This window comes from Apis mellifera, linkage group LG6 (genome assembly GCF_003254395.2).
Source record: "Apis mellifera strain DH4 linkage group LG6, Amel_HAv3.1, whole genome shotgun sequence".
In the NCBI taxonomy this organism is placed as follows: domain Eukaryota; kingdom Metazoa; phylum Arthropoda; class Insecta; order Hymenoptera; family Apidae; genus Apis; species Apis mellifera.
The window spans coordinates 14759100-14777946 of record NC_037643.1 but is presented as its reverse complement, the minus strand read 5'-3'; the positions used below and the strand labels follow the sequence as shown (position 1 = coordinate 14777946).

Below are 18847 nucleotides of genomic sequence, written 5' to 3'. Positions count from 1 at the left end.
TATCTGTCATTTTAATAATAATAATAATAAGAAGAAGAATTTAATTTTCATCTATTTTTAACAACGGCACAATCGTTTTTAAAAATTTCAAAAAGTAATTCGACTAACCTTCATCTTCAAATGATTCTCGAACGATTTCTAGGGAAAGAGAGATTTTTAAATCAACATCTGTCATTTTAATAAGAATTTATAAGAATTTATTTTCATCTATTTTTAACAACTATTTTTAAAAATTTCAAAAAATTCGACTAACCTTGATCTTCAAATGATTTTTAAATCAGTATTTTTTTTTAATGTTAACACGGGGCTTTTTTTCCTTTTAATTCCATCTTCTTGACAACTATTGTTTTGATATAATAATATTTTGTTATTTTAATAAGAATACTATTTTTAACAACGGCACAGTTTTTAAAATTTTTAAAAAGTAGTTCAACTAACCTGATCTTCAAATGATTTTGACTCTCGAACGATTTCTAAGGAAAGAGAGATTTTTTAAATGTCATTTAATAATAATTTAATTTTCATTTATTTTTAACAATCATTTTTAAAAATTTCAAAAAGTAGTTCAACTAACCTTCATCTTCAAATGATCTCGATTCTCGAAGAAAAGAGAGATTCTTAAATCAATATCTGTCATTTTAATAAAAATTTAATTTTCATCATGATTCTCGAACGATTTCTAAGGAAAAAGAAATTCATTAGATCGGCATTCGTCATTTCGATAAGAATTTAAATTTCATCTATTTTTATCAACAACCATTTTTAAAAATTTCAAAAAGTTCAACCAACCTTGATTTTCAAATGAATAACTTCGAAGGAAAGACAGATTTTTAAATTAGTATTTTTTTTTAATGTAATCCTGCTTAATAATCCTGGTACTTTTTCTCCTTTTAATTCCATCTTCTTGACAACTATTATTTTGATATAATAATATTTTGTTATTTTAATAAGAATACTATTTTTAACAACGACAATTTTTAAAAATTTCAAAAAGTAGTTCAACTAACCTTGATCTTTAAATGATTTTAACTCTCGAACGATTTCTAGGGATTTCTAGGGATTTCTAAGGAAAAAGAGATTCTTAAATTAGCATCTGTCATTTTAATAAGAATTTAATTTTCATTTATTTTTAACAACGTTACAACGGTTTTTAAAAATTTTAAAAACTAACCTTGATCTTCAAACGATTCTTGACTCTCGAAGATTGTTAAATCAGTATCTCCAATATCTTTGATTATTTCGAAGAATTGAAAGGACGTATTTCTTTAAACGTTTACCTCGTCTAATTAAATTAGAATTTCTTTCGAAGGGGATCTTAATAGCGACGTTGTGCACGTGTTACACACTACTTCTTCCGAATAAACTTGTCCCCGGTTGAACGACGGTGTTTTTTCCTCTCCTTTTAATTCCATCTTCTCGAGACATTTCACCGACACCGATTATTCAGCGTCTCTCGTCGTCGTCGTCGTGTCTCCCTCTTCTTCCAGAACGAGCAGCTTTTCCTCCTCTCCACTCCTCTCGAACCGCAAACGAACGAAATTACGGCGAGTCTCTCCAAACGCCACACGGGTTTTTAAACGACGGCCGACGACGCGGTTTTCAATTCGAAAGAAAACTCGTGGAGGATAAATTGGTTATGAAAATTCATGAGGAGGCGGGATCGGTTCCCAACTAGCGAATAGAAATTAAATCTACCGATTTAATTCGTCACCGTCCCACCAGGGGAAGTGTAATCATTATATTATATCGGTCGGTATTATAATTCCTGTAATTCGTTGGTCGGGGCGTACGATTCTTCGATTCATATCGATCGATACATCAGGTTGGAAGGGAAACGGCGAATCGGTGAGTTTTGCCTCGCCTATTTTTCACCTTTCACAGCCCGTCGAATTTTCTCGCGAAGCGAGGAACGCTCTTAACGGAAAACAAATATTTGTGCACGGTGTATAAAGTGGGAGAGGGGGGACGGAAAAAAGTTCGGCTCGGTCGGTAAAGTCACCCACCGTCACAGTCGTGACGGTCGACCTGGCTCGAGAAAAAAAACGTTCTTCCTCTCGTTTCACGGTTTGCCGGCAAATCCGGCGGAAGGAGGAAAAAGTTCTTTCCTATCCTCGACTTCTTATTAACGCGTTTTATGCCATTTTCTCGAGTCTTTGGCCCAGAATCATCCAAGATCCTCGAATCTTGTTCCCGTTTCTTCTGCGAGTTTCGATTGATAGAATGACGTGGAAAGGATCTCTTCTCCGTTTCTTCCTTTTCTCTCTCTCTCTCTCTCTCTCTCTCTCTCTCTCTCTCTCTCTCTCTCTCTCTCTCTCTCTCTCTCTCTCTCTCTCTCTCTCTCTCTCTCTCTCTCTCTCTCTCTCTCTCTCTATCTAAATTATCTTTTGAATCTGGAGTTAAAGGAGGGTACTTTTTCGGATCCTCTTCTGTCCTCCTAATTTCTTTTCGAAATTACCTTTTGGAATTATAGGAATTTGGAAATTATCTTGAATCTCTGAAAGAGTCCAATGCGGAAACTGTTGGTGGATCCTCTCCTCTGGAGTTCTTTCTTCGATTGATGGAACGATATGGAAATAACCTTGGCGGGATAATCCTCTGTTTTCCGTTTTTTATTTCTGATACAAGAAGAATCCTAGACTTATCTTCTGCGAATCTTGGATTAAAGCGGAAAGACCCTTTTGAATCTTCTTCCCCCTCCTCTTGTTGATAAAACGACATGGAAATATCGCTGCTGGATGTGCTCTCTGTTCTCCCGCTTCCTTCTTCTGGAATTCTTTATTCCAATATTCGACGACAGTTAACAATTCCTTTCCTCCCCGGTTGGTTGCTTTGTTGGTTAAATGCACGCTTTGGCGACATAGGGAAGGGGATAAAAACGAAATATGATTGACATTAGGGAAACAGATGCAGATTCCTACGCTGGAATTCTTCTGTGAAGGAAGGGAGCAAAAACGTCTCCTCCTTTGTGTTTATATCGTGTACATGTAACTCTATGTGTATGAAACGTTCAACGAGCTGATGTTGTCTTCGCCGACAAGAAAACGTTCCTCCGTTTCCAAATATCTTCCCTAGAAATCTTCCCCTCTTGCTTTTTCCATCACAATTCTGTATTCTATATTCGGGGGAAAAAAGATAAAATCAGAATCGTCATTTTTATTTATTTATTTTAAATAACTGAATAAAAAAGATAAATAAATATAATTACGTAAATAATTTACGTAAATAAATACCTGGTGCTTGACCGCGCTTATTGAATAAATATTTTACGTCACTTTAAATAACCAAGAAAACTCGAGAAAAAAATATATTCTTCCAATAGATGAACAGATCTTAATCTTCCGAAGATTATATAACGCAGCTTCGTAACTGAAAAAAATAAAAAAATAAAAAAGGAGAAAAAAAGAAAAAAGAAAGATTGCGTGGATAGAAGGTTACCAACGAATGGTAATTCCTACTTGTACGTTTATGAAGAGCGTTCGCAGTTGATGAGATCCGGACGCATGCGTGGATGGGTCATTGTTGCGGCGAGCATAAAACCGGGTTCCCTTGGAAAACGGTGGGCGAAAGGCAATGCTCTAATGCTTCCATTAAGCGAATTCATCGAACCAATGCGCGGCCACTTGCTTTCATAACGGTTGCTCCCCACCTCTTCGCTCCTTCCCCCACTCCTGCCGTAATTCAAAGATAAAACTAAACAACGAGAAATTCTCGCTCTCGAAATCCATTTCGAGAGTCGAGACCGAAAACCCCCGCCGTTCCCCGCCTGGGAATATTTGATCCGCAATTTGTTGCGACCTCTTTCCACCGTTCCATTTCCGACGGGGCCGACGTTTCATTATTTATTTTCCAGAAAGGATTTTGAATTTTGTCTATCGGCTGAATTGAAAGTTTCTTGTTGATACTTCGCTATCCGATTCCACGGGTTCCTCGATACTCGACGAGAGCCGATGCTCGAATATATAAATCGTCCTCTTTCACCGGGTAAGCTGGAAAATTAGAAATGGAAAATTTATAACTAATATTGGCATTGGTTTAAGATAACTATTTAGAAATTTGAATCGTCGAAAGTTTGATAAAGGTGGATTTCGAATATAATCCATGCTGTGTTTTCGCTCGATATTCGATATTCGATAGTAATAACACGTTCACGGTTTGTCGAATAGAAGCACGGTGAATTGTTTCGTGATTCGTTAAATAAGATATGGAAAATTTGTAGAACTGATATTAGAAGCTTGCTTTAAAATAATATACGGGTTTAGAGTTTCTTGTTGATATTCTATACGAATTTCATAAATAACCTAACCTATATCGTAGATTAATATACCTTAAAATAAGTAAGAAGTAATAATCTAAAAATCGTAATCCATAAATTGAAAACCACTGACCTCTTTTTCATTCGAAATATAAAATTTGCTTCGAAAAAAACTCCAGGCGATAAAACGATCACAAATTTCTAATGCAAAGTGGCAAACATCGTCAAAGTCGAAATTAATCTTCGGACGAGAGAGTTTTCATCGATATTGGAAATGGTATTCGTAACGAGATCAACGTTGATGGCATTGATGGCGAAGAAATTAAATTTCCACGGCGAGATGAAAGAAACGGTGATAAGGAAAGTCTCCGATCTTGTCACAATGTTGCTAGATGCGAACGAGATATAAAAACGTTATTCCCTTATCTCATATTCTCTTTACGCGAGGCACGATTTCTCGACGATTCCATTCTCGAATTAAAAATACACGCGAAACGAAAATACGGATAATCGTATTCCACTTGAAAATAATTCTTTTAACTCGTCCGATACTTCTTCTCATCGCGATCCCAACGTAATAAATCAACTCTCGTAGATTGCAGACGGATAATTGGCATTTCACAGAGTGAAACGAAAAGAAAATCGAACGTTAAAAGTAAATTAATCGCGACTTTTCGTATCCGTTTGAGCGTGAAAGATGAAAGGATGGCACTTAACGAGCAGCTACGATGTTTACTTTCCCTCTCTGGTCAGTGGACGTTCAAGAAATCAGCCACGGCTCTTTGATGGCTCTGGACTCGTAAAAATGGCGGACGGGGAACTCGGACGGTGCAAATGACAGCTTAATTACCGGCACACGATATAGAAGAGCAGAAGTAATGCGTTTCCAATTATCCGCACGGCCTGCTCTAATTTTTGATCTGCATAAACAAACGGGCCAAAACTCTCGTAATTTCCTTCTTTCGTCGGATGAAAAAAAAAAAAAAAAAACTTTTCAATCGTTATTTTCCGTGTGCGCGAGTGTCGTTGAATAGAATTCTACGATCGTTTTGAATCGTCATCGTTGGTGAAATTCCTCGAGACAAGTTGTTCGCCGGGCCAAGGATGAAATAGTTGGACGAGAATGGAGAAGGATTGTGAAATGAAAAGGAAATGCGAGAGTATCGAATGGATCGTTCTGAAAGCTGCTTCCGCAGCTTTGAAAGCGTGCAATCCGCGAAACGAGTATACTTTTCATAATGATATTATAATCTTCGTTCTGAAATCGTGCCACGGAAGAGAGAAACTCGACAAGATTTGTAATCTAATTTTTATAATTACTTATCTCTCGGTTATCTATGAATGGGACGAAAGAAATTCGAAATTAATTTATAGAGACGTGCCAATTTAATCTTCAAAGTTTTTTACGTTATATTTTACCATCAGCTAATATGAATACAAAAATAATTTTTATAAGATTCTGAATTTTCCCTTTAAGAAATTCTTTCGTTTCCAAATGCAGAATAAACCCGAAACCATTAATACAATGGAATCTAAAAGCATCAATTCGTATTTACAAAATCAATGATCAATGATTTTCAGGATTCCCTTCGTATAAAAGATACTATTCTCGTCGAGAAAGAGAGAGAGAAAAAAAATTGATATCGAATTCCAATAGAAATTTCATATTATTCCCGAAATGAATAACGAACGACAGGATAACAGGAATCCAGGAATGATTCATACGGCGTGAATTTTTCAACGACACGCGGGGAATATCTTCGCGCACGTAAGCATTAAAACGTCATTAGAACGGAACGAATCGCGGAATTATCGATCTTGCACACCCATTCCAGTTATATTCACGATCGTATTCACGGGCGGTAAAATAGGTAATGCGAGTAGTCTAGATATATACTAATTCCGCCTATTATGATTTAAGAGAAATTAATGCGACTGTTGCGCCCGCCATCCCGCTATACCTCTCGTGGCTCGTATTCGCGTGGCGGCTTATCTTCGCACGGCGTACATAATTATCAGGATGAATTATATACGTAACACGGTAGACGAATTGTTTCGCGCGCGTTTCACCGTTGATGCTCTCCCCCGCGAAATCTCTCCCATATTTATACGGATTATAAGTCAAGGTTTGGCACATAAAATCGATGTTGCATAACGTAACACGTAAATTGCATTTTACAAATGGGTACAACGTGTACGATTATTCCAGATCGATTTCGAGGAATTAAACCTTCGCCTCTCGTTTGTGCGAATGAGAGGAGGGAGGGAGGGAGAGAGGGAGTTGGTTTTTCGTCGTTGCTGCGACGAAACGAGAATATCGCATCGAAGTATATCATGTTATTTACGTATATATTTGTGCGCTCGATGATAAAAATTTTTTTCTTCATTCTTTTATATCTTTTATAATAATTCTTTATGAGTTATACTATCGAATTATTTCTATTCTAGGAAGAATTGTAATTAATTTATTTATTAAATTTAGAAATTATTTTTTTCGTAAAATCAAAAATCGTCCTGCTGTTTTACGAACACTACAATTTGATAATAACGACAATTTGATAATTCACTCTTCGAAAATAAGAAACAAATCTATTATTTACGACATCACAACCGAGGGATAGATTAATCCCCTTAGATATGGGGGGAAATACTTCTTGAAAGCTTCGAAACACGATCGATTCTCGATAAATGATTCTTATTTAACGGGTCGTCTCCACGATCGCCCAAGCCAATTTCAATAAACAATATAAACGAAATCTGGCTTAATCTCGGGAATCGAGGATCCCTGATGTATCGAAAACGGATCTGTTTCTCGAATCAGAGAGTGTTTTCGTTGAAGGGTGGGGGGGATTTAATAAGGTTTCGGGCGTCGAAAGAGATTGTTCGCGAAGTTTTCGCCCCTCGGTGGGGCGACCTTAAGTTGGGTTTAAGCGAGGGTTAAGCGGGCGGTTATTTACGGTGGAAATTCGTGAATCCCGTATCAGCGGATGGCATCCGGCCGGGTTAAAGCAGCTCCTCTGAAATCTTGCGACGAAGACGTCTGATGATTGCCGCCTCGCCCGTAACTCGAGGCAATTTCCCTTGTAACGCGGTCCCGCCAATTTCCAGTATTAATATTAACCCTAACCGCTTCAATCTTTTCGTCCAATTGGATCGGCACGGAGTCGGGCAAGAAACCGTTCTCGATGCGTTCTTCTTTATCGACCGATTCTCGGTTTAGGTTATCGATGCACGATCTTCTCGTTATCGATTCTTCGATTCGTTGGAGACTGGCTCGGAAAAATGTATAATATAAAATTCTTCGAAATTTTTTTTCTTTTGCAGCGCAACGTTTCGAATTGAATTTTTTCGCGTTTTTTGATAATTTTATAATTGATATTAATTTTTCTCGGTTTTTTTCGTTTCGATTTGTTATCTCGATCTCGAATTGCGAGAAGAAAGAACAGGATGAAATTTTTTTTTCGTATATGTTTTTCTTCTTTTCTTTAGCGACGAAAAATAAGATTTTTTAGTAATCTGGATAATAAAACCGTTATTTTTCCACCGAGTTCTTGTAGAAAAGATGCAATAAGTTGGAACATGTTTCCTATTCTAATCTACGCTCGTAAAGATGTTGAGAGAAGAGTATGGATATCATGATAGAAATAATATGAATATTTGAGAATAGTTTCGCATTTTAAAAATATGGATAGATTTTTTTTTAAATACTACTTCGACTGTATCGATATTCTAAAATAATGAATTTTGTAATTATTCGTTCAAAAAAGGATTTTGATAATAAATTCATCGACAAAAATATGGATACATAGATTATTTTTATTAAAATAATACTTTGAGAATTGACTGTATCGATATTCTAAGATAATAAATTTTGTAATTATATGTTCAAAATAAGATTTTAAAAATACGTATTTAATTTTTTTAAATAATACTTCGACTATATCGATATTCTAAAATTTTGTAATTATTCAAAGAACGATTTTGATAAATTCATATATCAAAAATTATGGATATGTAGATTTTTTTTAAATAATAGAGAATTTGAGAATTTTGTAGTTATTTTTGAAAACAAGATTTTGATGATAAAATAGATACGTATTTTTTTAAATAATACTTTTAAGATTATATCGATATTCTGAAATAATGAATTTTGTAATAAAACAAGATTTTGATAATAAATTCATCCTGTCGTGTCCTATTTTAAAAATACATAAATTTTTTTGAATACTATTTCGATATATATCGATATTTTAAAATTTTGTAATTTTATTTTCGTAAATTAAATTTTGTTAATTATTCGTTCGAAGAACAATTTTGACATTGACAAAAATATGGATTCGTAGATTTTTTTTAAATAATAGAGAATTTGAGAATTGATCGTATCGATATTCTAAAATAATAAATTTTGTAGTTATTTTTGAAAACAAGATTTTGATGATAAAATAGATACGTATTTTTTTAAATAATACTTTTAAGATTATATCAATATTCTGAAATAATGAATTTTGTAATAAAACAAGATTTTGATAATAAATTCATCCTGTCGTGTCCCATTTTAAAAATACGTAAATTTTTTTTGAATACTATTTCGATATATATCGATATTCTAAAATTTTGTAATTATTCGTTCAAGGAACGATTTTGGCATCGACAAAAATATGGATTTTTTTAAAATAATACTTTAAGAATTACCGTATCGATATTTTAAAATAATAAATTTTGTGCTTATTTGTTGAAAAGATTGAAAAGATTCTGATGATAAAATAGTACTTCGATTATATCGATATTCTAAAATAATAAATTTTTATAATTATTTGTTCGAAAAAGGATTTTGACGATAAATTCGTCGACAAAAATATGGATACGTATGTTTTATTTATTTATTTTTTTTATAATAATAATATTTAAGATTGATCGATATATCGATATTCTAAGATAATGAATTTCGTAGTCACTCGTTTTGGATTTTAAAAACAAATAAATTCATCGATTCGCGGTATTTCCGGTCAATTATGCGGATGGACGATGTCGAGGGGCAATCTAGGGAAATCTAGGGGAACTGCAGGAAATTTCCGTTGGTCGGTCGATCGGATCGTTTTTCTATCCATCCGGATGTTCTATCGGGATACGGGCTAATGCCCCATCCGAATGGAATGACGGGCCAATAATTTGACTGTAATTCAATTTCCGTGTAAGGTACACACGTTTCTATCCCCTTGTATACGTGTGTATATATATATATATGTTTGTGTGTGGAATAATCGAATTTTTTTTTACGCAAAATAGCAAAATAGAAGGACGTTCTATTCTAATCGAACGAATAAAGAAGGAGAAATAAAATCATCATCGTCGAGAAGTAAAAAATTTTATATCTCAATTCCATCCGGTTCCGTGGATAAAAAATCTCAATGCAAAATAGAAAGATAAGAACGTTTTGTAATCGAATAAATAAAGGAGAGGACAAAATAAAATTACAAAATATTACGATACACTCATGAAACGAATTCATTCAGGAAATGTAAAAAAAATTTTAAAAATAACGTAAGAACGTTCTCGAGTAGATAAAGTTCGAATTCAAGGTCGAAACGTATGTTTATTTCTCAATTTCGCTCCCATCCACTTTCTGCGGATAAGAATTTCAATGCAAAGTAGCAAAATAACGCAAAAATGTTCCGTGATCGAACGAACGAAAAAGGAATAAAATTATCACTGTCGAGATTATTTTTTTACGTTACATTAATTCCTTTAATTAATCTTTCACGAAACAAATTCATTCGGGATCTTTATATTATCAATTCTACTTCCATCCACTTTATGTGGAAAAAAATTTTAAAATAGAAAAATATCGTAAGAACGTTCCGAGGAAAAGATAAAATTATCATTTTCGAGACTATTTTTTTTAAAATATACAAAATACATATTTTACGTTACATTAACCCTTCACGAAGCAAATTCATCCAGAATCGAAACGTAAGAATCGAACAAATAAAAATGAAATAGAATTATCGCTGTCGAGACTATTCTTTTCACAAAGATGTACAATATACACGCGTTACGTTACGTCCTTGCTCAACACTTCGTTCGTAAGAAATCGATAATTCCACTTCTATTCGGTTAAAAATTGTGGATAAAAATTTCACTGCAAAGCAGCAAAATAACGCGGTGGAGAATAACGTTTCTGATTAAAATATAAATCGTATATAATAAAATCGTGTAAAAAAATTTCTGTGGATAAAAATTTCGCAGAACGATGTAACCGCTATATATTTATTTGGGACGGGCCGCGGTGTTAGAAAGTGAAGGATTAGCGGGGAAAGTGGGCGGGGGAGGCGGAAGGAGGCGGCGAAATAATTCATCCAGTGTTCTAGGGGCTCGGTGAAGCGTAATGTGGAATAATGTTTTACACCGCGCCGGTTCTTGGCGGGAATGGGTTTAGGCGGCTATGCTTCCTGGCTACGAAATGAATTTTGCAGTATTAGCGCGGATCGCGCGCCGCTTCATACGTCACACAGCTTTTTTTTGCGCCGCGCTGCGATGGCAACGCGCCAATAAACCGAGAGACCTCCTTCTTTTCCTTTGTATCGACGGAGCAGTAGTACAGTTGAACAACGATGATACAGAGACTCGGCAGCCACGTTGTTGCGAGATAAAGATAGGAATTAATTGCGTGTTGCAAAGCTTTCCCGTCGCGAGATTTTTGAGTTTTCAATTTTAGTCGATCAAAGAAAGAACGAATTTATACGATTCGTGTGTATCTGGTGTATTTATATTTGCTCGTGAATAGGATATGGCGCTGCACGTTTCTCTAACCGTCTCCGACTCTTATCGCGTGGAACGTATAAAAAAGTTACTAGATTTGTGAATTTCTAACGTGAAGTAATTACTTAATTTTAAAAAGAATAAAAAAACTTATCGATAATTTATAACGATTTAAATTAAAATAGACGTTAAATTAAAATATCATATTCGTTATAAAATTGAAATTTATATTTTTGATTGAAAATATATATTGACTTTTTTCTTTCAAATAATATACGTTAATATATAATGATTATTGATTTCATCAGAACGTTTGCAGTTGATTAAATAAATAATAAAAATTCATAAGTCTAAACTGTTTTTTCTTTTCATTCGTCACAATTCTCTTTCATCTTTCGTCCATTTTCATTATCGACCGTCGATGCAAATTCGAATTTTTTTATTCGTAATAAAAAAAATAGAAAAAAACAGACGAATCGATTCTTTTCTCATTTATTATCAATCCAATGTGAAATGATAAAAAACATTATTAATTCCTAAATATTAATAATCGTGGAAAGGAAATATACGAGGATAAAGAGTTTTTTTAAAATGTAATATCAGAAAAGTTTCCATCGAATATAATGAAAAGGAATGTGAGCAATTTTTTTGAAAAAATTATTTCAGAAAATTTCTAATATAATTCTAAAAATAATAATAAAATATAATAAAATAATATAAAATAATAATAAAAATGCTTCTAGCATGTTTTATTATATATATTTTTGATTATTAATAAAATTATTCCACAACTTAGAGAGAAATTTTTGTAAACGATTTTGAACAAAACGAAAGGATATGACGATCTCGAGGTTGTTTTTTATTTAAATTAGAAAATCAGAAATAATCGAATTCCTTTGATTCTTCTTCAAAAATAACGAGAGATAAATTTAATATTCCCAAATTCGAGGGATAGAATTTTTCTACAATTTAAATAACCGACTTGAAACGATCAGCAACGTAATTTTACGCATCCAATCGAAATATTAATATATAAATATGTATATATAACCAATTTCAAAAATATATCTTCGTAAAAATTGCATATATGTATAAAGCATAATGGATCGTGGATGGAATATTTCTAAATTCCGTTCTGTAAAAAATTCACCATTCTAAAAAAGGGATAAAAAAAAAAAAAAAATATCCAGCGATATTGGGAGCTACGACAAAATGCTAAAAATTTCACGCTTGGTTCTCGAAAAAACGAATTTCCATTGTATATACACAAACCTTCATATATAAAAATCGGAAATTTTCAGGCTGGATGAATCCTTTAATGAAGAATAACACGAACAACAAACAAGTTTCGCGCTCGAATTTAACCTTACACGCTCAAAAACCTTATTAATATTTATTTCCTATATCAAACGTTCCCTCCTATTAAATTACGATATGAAAAAAAAATATATATACATATTTTTTCAACATTTACATCACCATACATATTAAAAAAAGAAAAGAGAAAAATCTTAAATATGTATATCGAGAAAAAAAAGAAAAGAATAAAAAATTATAGGGTAGCCATTTTGAAAGTTTCGTTTCGCTCGCCGAAGCAAAGAGGATCGACGAGGCCATGCTTCTGGCCGCCGCATCTTGGCCGCCGGTATTATTCAGGATTACCAACAACCGACGGGAGAATACTCGATACTACCACTCCTGTTACCGCTTACCTACTCTTTTGAGAACGAGCGACCCGAGAAAGGACTCCCTCGACCGCCTTCGTTTCAATCGCGATATCCTCACCGATCGTATATAAGAAGAAACTTGATCGAAAACTTGACGCGAAAGTAGCCCGGTTGATGCGATTTCTTACGTGCAACGAGCTCGACTCGCGAAGAGAAACGAGTTTGGACTCGATATACCAAATTCTCAATCAGTATTATATATAATAAATTATAATTTATGATATTCCCGAAAATTTTCGAATTATGAAATAAATCGAAATCGTGAGAAGGCTTTTTTTTAAATGCGATTAAATTTCCATGTCCAATTCATTATATCCTCGGGTGGATACGTGAAAATAATTTATATAATAAAAAAAAATTTTTTTAATAATTTATCGCGACACGCAATTGGAAAATACGATACATTGGATCGATATAATCGAGATATTCTCAGAAATATCTTTTAAAAAATTTCTACAATAATACAATTTATTGTATTCTCGCATAGACGTGTATATAAAAATAAAAAAACAGGATCTTCAATCTCCAAAAAAAATATTAAAATTCCGCATATATATAACGCAATTCATATGTATTCATAATATATCAAAATGAATTATATTCCTTTTTCCTTTTTAATTTATTATCTATTTTTGATACAATTATAAATCGAAAAAAAAAATTATAAATTAAACGATTCGATAAATGAACAAACGAGATAGATTGGATAGATTGTTCGTTTAACGAACGAGCGGTGGAAGGAGTTTGGGGAGGGGGGCGGAGCAACGTGCTGCACCGCCATTGTAAACAAGAAAATATGGGAAGATGCGTGCGGGGAGGGAGAAGCTAGGAAAACGTCTCGGCTTTTAGCGTGTGAACAATATCGCGTCGCGTAGGCGGGGAGGAAGCTGTCGTCTCCGTTCCAAAGTTTTATCATTTTTCCTTATTTCGTAAAAACTTTTCAACGCGAGCCGAGGCTATGCTCCCTCTCCCTCCCTCTCTCGTTTATTAACTCGGCGACGAGATACTCGATACCTTGGTATCTACGCGGAAACACCACTATAAAACTTGGATACATATCTCCTCTCCAATCGATTGAATAAATACCTCGGTTATAGACTGCATATTTGCGATAATTTCACTTCGTTTCTCCTCTTCCCGTTCCCCCCGTGGATGTTGAAACTTTTTTCCTCGAATCGAATCCTAGGGATAATATTTTGATAAGTTTGAGTTTGGATTAAAAATTGATTATGTTTAATCATAATAATTCACTAATTCGTTAATTCGGTTAAATCAGAAATTTGGATATATTTAAGTAAAATAAAATTCGTTTCCTTAATAAATATTTACAATGCTCGGTCGATATGCTCACTCTAGATATACTCGCAAGATAAATATTTCCTCGTATAATAAACTTATATAGCTCAGTACAATTTCAATACAACAGGTGTGTCGAAATAAGCTCGAGTACGAAACCTCTCCTCCTGGCTTTTGGAATTTTTCAAAACTCGGATATTCGCGATATAAAATTTAAATCCGAATAAAGAGGAATAAACGATTCGATATCGAACCGCATTCACCAGTTCCATGATAATAAATCTCGAGAGTTATGTCGAAGAGCAGGTGACCAACTAGTCGCGACATGAATAATGACGTTTGCGAAACGAATCGTGCATTAATCGAGGAGTGTCAAACTTTGGTAAAATTTCGTGATGGCAAAATTTTGAATGATATATATATCGCTCGATAATCTGTTGTATAAATAAATAATCAAAATTTTTTTTTTTTACAATTATTACTCGAATATCGATTACTCAAAGATGTTTCAAAAAGGAACATGTCTTCGAGATCTCCATTTAACGTATCACTTATTTCTTATTGCTATATCACTTGCACTGTTCACCGGTGGAAAGATGGAAAGCGAGTCTGATTGGTTAATTTGATCACGTATACCGATTCAAAACGATCATTCTATATAGATATTCTACATCTAAACCTCGATGCATAAGCGTGAAATACAGAGAAGAAATTACGATTTGTAACGATAGTTTCAATTTACAAATTTTGTACTCGAACGGTTAACCTAACCTAATCCAATTCAAAGCATTAACATAGACATAAAGTTCAGAGAATTACTATTACTAATAATTGTATAAACGTATACGAATAGATATATTAATGTATTAATATCGAAATAATTAATAGTTTCGAAAATAATTTTTACCATTTTGAATATCCAATTCACAACTTTCCTTTTCTCGTTGTCAACAAGATGTCTCTCGCGATACTTCTTTCCACTGAACGGCACGCGTCCAATATCTGAATATACACATTCGTTAAAAAAACTCGTAGCTCGTCTTTTTTACATTCATTTCACGATGAGAGATGTGTTGTCGAAATCGGGGTTCGGCTCGATAACATTCCGATTATTGAACATTTTTTCAAACACTGATTTTCGCTTTCTAGGAGTGAAAACGTTCGAAGCTTCGAGAACCTTCTCCACGTAATCTCGCCCGCGAATAATATATATATATATCGAGTTGAGTAAAGAAAAGGAACTGGCTTCTGGAAACATCGTTTCCATAAAAAATCCTTGCGAACCGGGAAACGAAATAAACGCGAATATCGTGAAAGCTTGGTAAGTGGCATTTTCGATGCACTTTTTTCGCGAATCGATCGATGGGAGGATAACACGAAACGAGAACGTTGCGACACGTGTCGACTTTGAACCGTCAACGTCAGTCGCCACACGAGCGCCATCTCTCGTGGCAGAAGCTTCTATTTCCGCAGGATTTCACTCGCACTTCCACCTCTACGATTTTTCGATACACATCGTCGATCCCGCTCATCCAAACTTTCGTATTCCGCGTTACGTTTCCGACATTGCTGCGTCGCTCGCTTCTTTCTGCTCTTTTTTTCTCTTCTTCTTTTTTTCATATCTTGTTGCTCGTTCGTTTTTTGACAATCCAATTTGTCGTAGTTCGATCTTTCGAACTGGTGGAAGAAGTTTTGGACGACTTTAGAAAAGGAAATTTTTCAATAAACGAAGACGAAGTAAATTAAGTGATTTAAACGAGAACGATCTTTCTTACTTCCACGCGTAGGATTCGCGTAGGAAAAAAAAGTTCGAATTTAGCAAACTCTGATTTTTCTCTCGTCGCGAAAACTCGTTGGAGAGAAAAGGGAGGTAGGATTAATTATTTTTTTCGCAAATTCGGGTTTATATTTTTTAAATAAAAGTAATAACGACGTTTATACTCGACGTTTCACTCGTCAACTGGATTTTCATTTTTCCTCGAAAATTTCCTCTCGTCTCTCGCGATTTTCGCTCTCCCCTCCCCTCTCCCTCCCACTCTCCCCTCTCCCTCTGTTTTTCCGACGTATCGTTTTTGATATTTGTGCCGCGCGGCGAATATTATTCTTGCAGAGCAACGGCTCGTTATGCTTTGAGCCTGAGTTCAAAGCGGAGCTTCCTTTTTTTGCCTTTTGAAATTTTCGCGCGGAGACAGCGCGAAAAATCGGTGGCCGTGAAAGGTATGTTCGTTGATATTTTTCGATTCGAGGGAAGAGGAGGGGGGGAATAAAAGAATTTTGAATTTTGAATTTTGAATTTTTTCGTGCAATTGAGAGCGTAGATTAAAAGTGAATTTTTATTCGAGAGAAATTTTTATTACGATTATTATTTAACTCTCTTCGTTACATTGAAGCGAATAGCTCGTGCAATAGCTCGTTATACGATGTAAATTATTGTTCATCTATTTTCGAATATTTTAATTCGGATTGGATAGGGAAAAAAAAAGTTTCGTGAAATTATCGAAAATATATCATCCTTCCAATAATATTTCAAGATGTGTTATCAAAGTTTCATCGATGTTAAAAAATTATTAATCCGATTATTCACCTTTTCGATTAAAATTAAATGAAAATTCGCTTAAATCGCCCGGCCAATTTATCGTTTCTCTTTTCTTAATCTGATAAATCTATCTAAATTAAAGCTTCCGTTAATCGTTTTTTAACGAAGAAACGTTTACCTCCGAGTAAAATCTTCAAGTTAATCAAAGTGATGACACGTATTAAAACATTATCAAAATAGAAAACTGTACTTTATTATTTCTAAATAATTAACAATTTAATCTTCTTTTTAATCTTTCAAATTTCGTTTTCTAACAATTTACCTCAAAATAAAATTTTCAAAAATGATGAGTATTAAAAAATCATCAAAATAAAAAAATACCTATAAATTTTGTTTTCTCTTCGAATTAATTCCAAATAAAATCTTCAGGTTAGGTTAAGTTAGGTTAGGTTAGATTATTAATAATCGCTTCGATCTATTTTTTAATTTTTCAAATTTCCTTTTCTCTTCGAGTAAAATCTTTATCAATCAGAGTGATGACACGTATTTAAAAAAAATCATCAAGACAGAAAATTGTAAAGTCAAATCTTTTGTTTTAAATAATTAAAAAATTTTATTTTTTCAAATTTACCTCCAAATAAAATTTTCAAGAATGATGACACGTATTAAAAAATCATTAAAATAAAAAAATACCTATAAATTTTGTTTTCTCTTCGAACAATTACTTCCAAATAAAATCTTCAAGTTAGATTAGGTTAGGTTAAGTTATTAATTATAATCGCTTCGATCTATTTTTTAATTTTTCAAATTTCCTTTTCTTTTCGAATAAAATCTTCAGAGTGATGAATTAAAAAAACATATTAAAAAAAATCATCAGGACAGAAAATTGTAAAGTATTTTTTGTTTTAATATTTTCAATTTTTAATAATTAAAAAATTTTTTCAAATTTCGTTTTCTAATTTATCTCTAAATAAAATTTTCAAGAATGATGACACATATTAAAAAATCATCAAAATAAAAAAGTATATAAATTTATATAAATTTCGTTTTCTCTTCGAACAATTACCTCCAAATAAAATCTTCAAGTTAAGTTAGGTTATTAATTAATAATCGCTTCGATCTATTTTCTAATTTTTCAAATTTCGTTTTCTTTTCGAGTAAAATCTTCAGAGTGATGAATTAAAAAAATGTATTAAAAAAAATCATCAAGACAGAAAATTGTAAAGTATTTTTTGTTTTAATATTTTAAATATTTTAATATTTTAATATTTTCAATTTTTAATAATTAAAAAATTTTTTCAAATTTTTCTAATTTACTTCCAAATAAAATTTTCAAGAATGATGACATTCTTATTAAAAAATCATCAAAATAAAAAAGTATATAAATTTATATAAATTTCATTTTCTCTTCGAAAAATTAACTCCAAATAAAATCTTAAGTTAGGTTAGGTTAAATTTTCCAAATTTCCTTTTCTCTTCGAATAAAATCTTCACAAACTTGATCTTCGTTAATCAGAGTGATGACACGTATCAAAAAATCATCAAGATAAAAAAGTACCTATAAATTTAAAATTAATAAAAACTACCTCCTCCGAATAAAATTTTCAAATTAATCAGAATGATGACACGTGTTAAAAAAAAAAATCATCGAGGCAAGAAATTATAAAGTATCTTTTCTTTTAAATAATTAACAATCTACTTTTTAACTTTTCAAATTTCTCTTCGAACAATCAGCTCCGAGTAAAATCTCCTAAAAAAGGTCAATCAGAGCGATGACATTAAAAAATCATCGAGATGGGCAAAAGCGCAAAGCGCCTTCATCCACGTCCCGTGAATAATTAACAATCGTTCTACTTTTTAATAATTCCTCCAAATTTCGTTTCTTCCCTTCGTTCGCACTCGAAATTCAAGAACGAAGAAGGAAGAGAAGGGAAGAAGAACGAATTCCCCTTTCGCGCTTATTTCCATTTTATTAAACGAAGATACGGAAGGGGAATAATATCGGCCATTTTCCACACTGGCAAATCCTGGCAAAATTGCGACGGGCTACAATTACAAATTGCAATTGTCCCCCCGTGGAAAGGACGATTGCCCGTCGCGGATGATACGCGCACTGTAAATGGACTCACGAATTAAACATTCTCGTTTTCTATCTAATTTCGAGCCGAGTGAAAGATTTACACCAATGTTGCGGAAGCGAGATGTTTCATCACGAAGATAACGCGGAGACCACGTTTCATTTCATTGTCATCATCGTCAAGTTTTATCTATCGCACC

General features: G+C 33.4%; 1 protein-coding gene and 1 long non-coding RNA gene across 3 annotated transcripts in view; one reads left to right on the top strand and one right to left on the bottom strand.

Annotated features, from left to right (window-relative positions):
- LOC100577636 (zwei Ig domain protein zig-8) overlaps positions 1 to 18847 on the top strand; it is an 81375-nt gene that overhangs the window by 19114 nt on the left and 43414 nt on the right. The window lies entirely within an intron of this gene.
- LOC102655757 lies at positions 2375 to 16788 on the bottom strand. 2 transcript variants are annotated; one of them, XR_003304805.1, is made up of 4 exons: positions 13825 to 16788; positions 3456 to 3986; positions 3231 to 3366; positions 2375 to 3112 (listed from the first exon to the last, which is right to left on the bottom strand). It is a non-coding gene; the product is annotated as an uncharacterized LOC102655757 (long non-coding RNA). The 2 variants fall into 2 exon arrangements; XR_001703512.2 differs by lacking the exon at positions 13825 to 16788 and adding an exon at positions 4386 to 7572.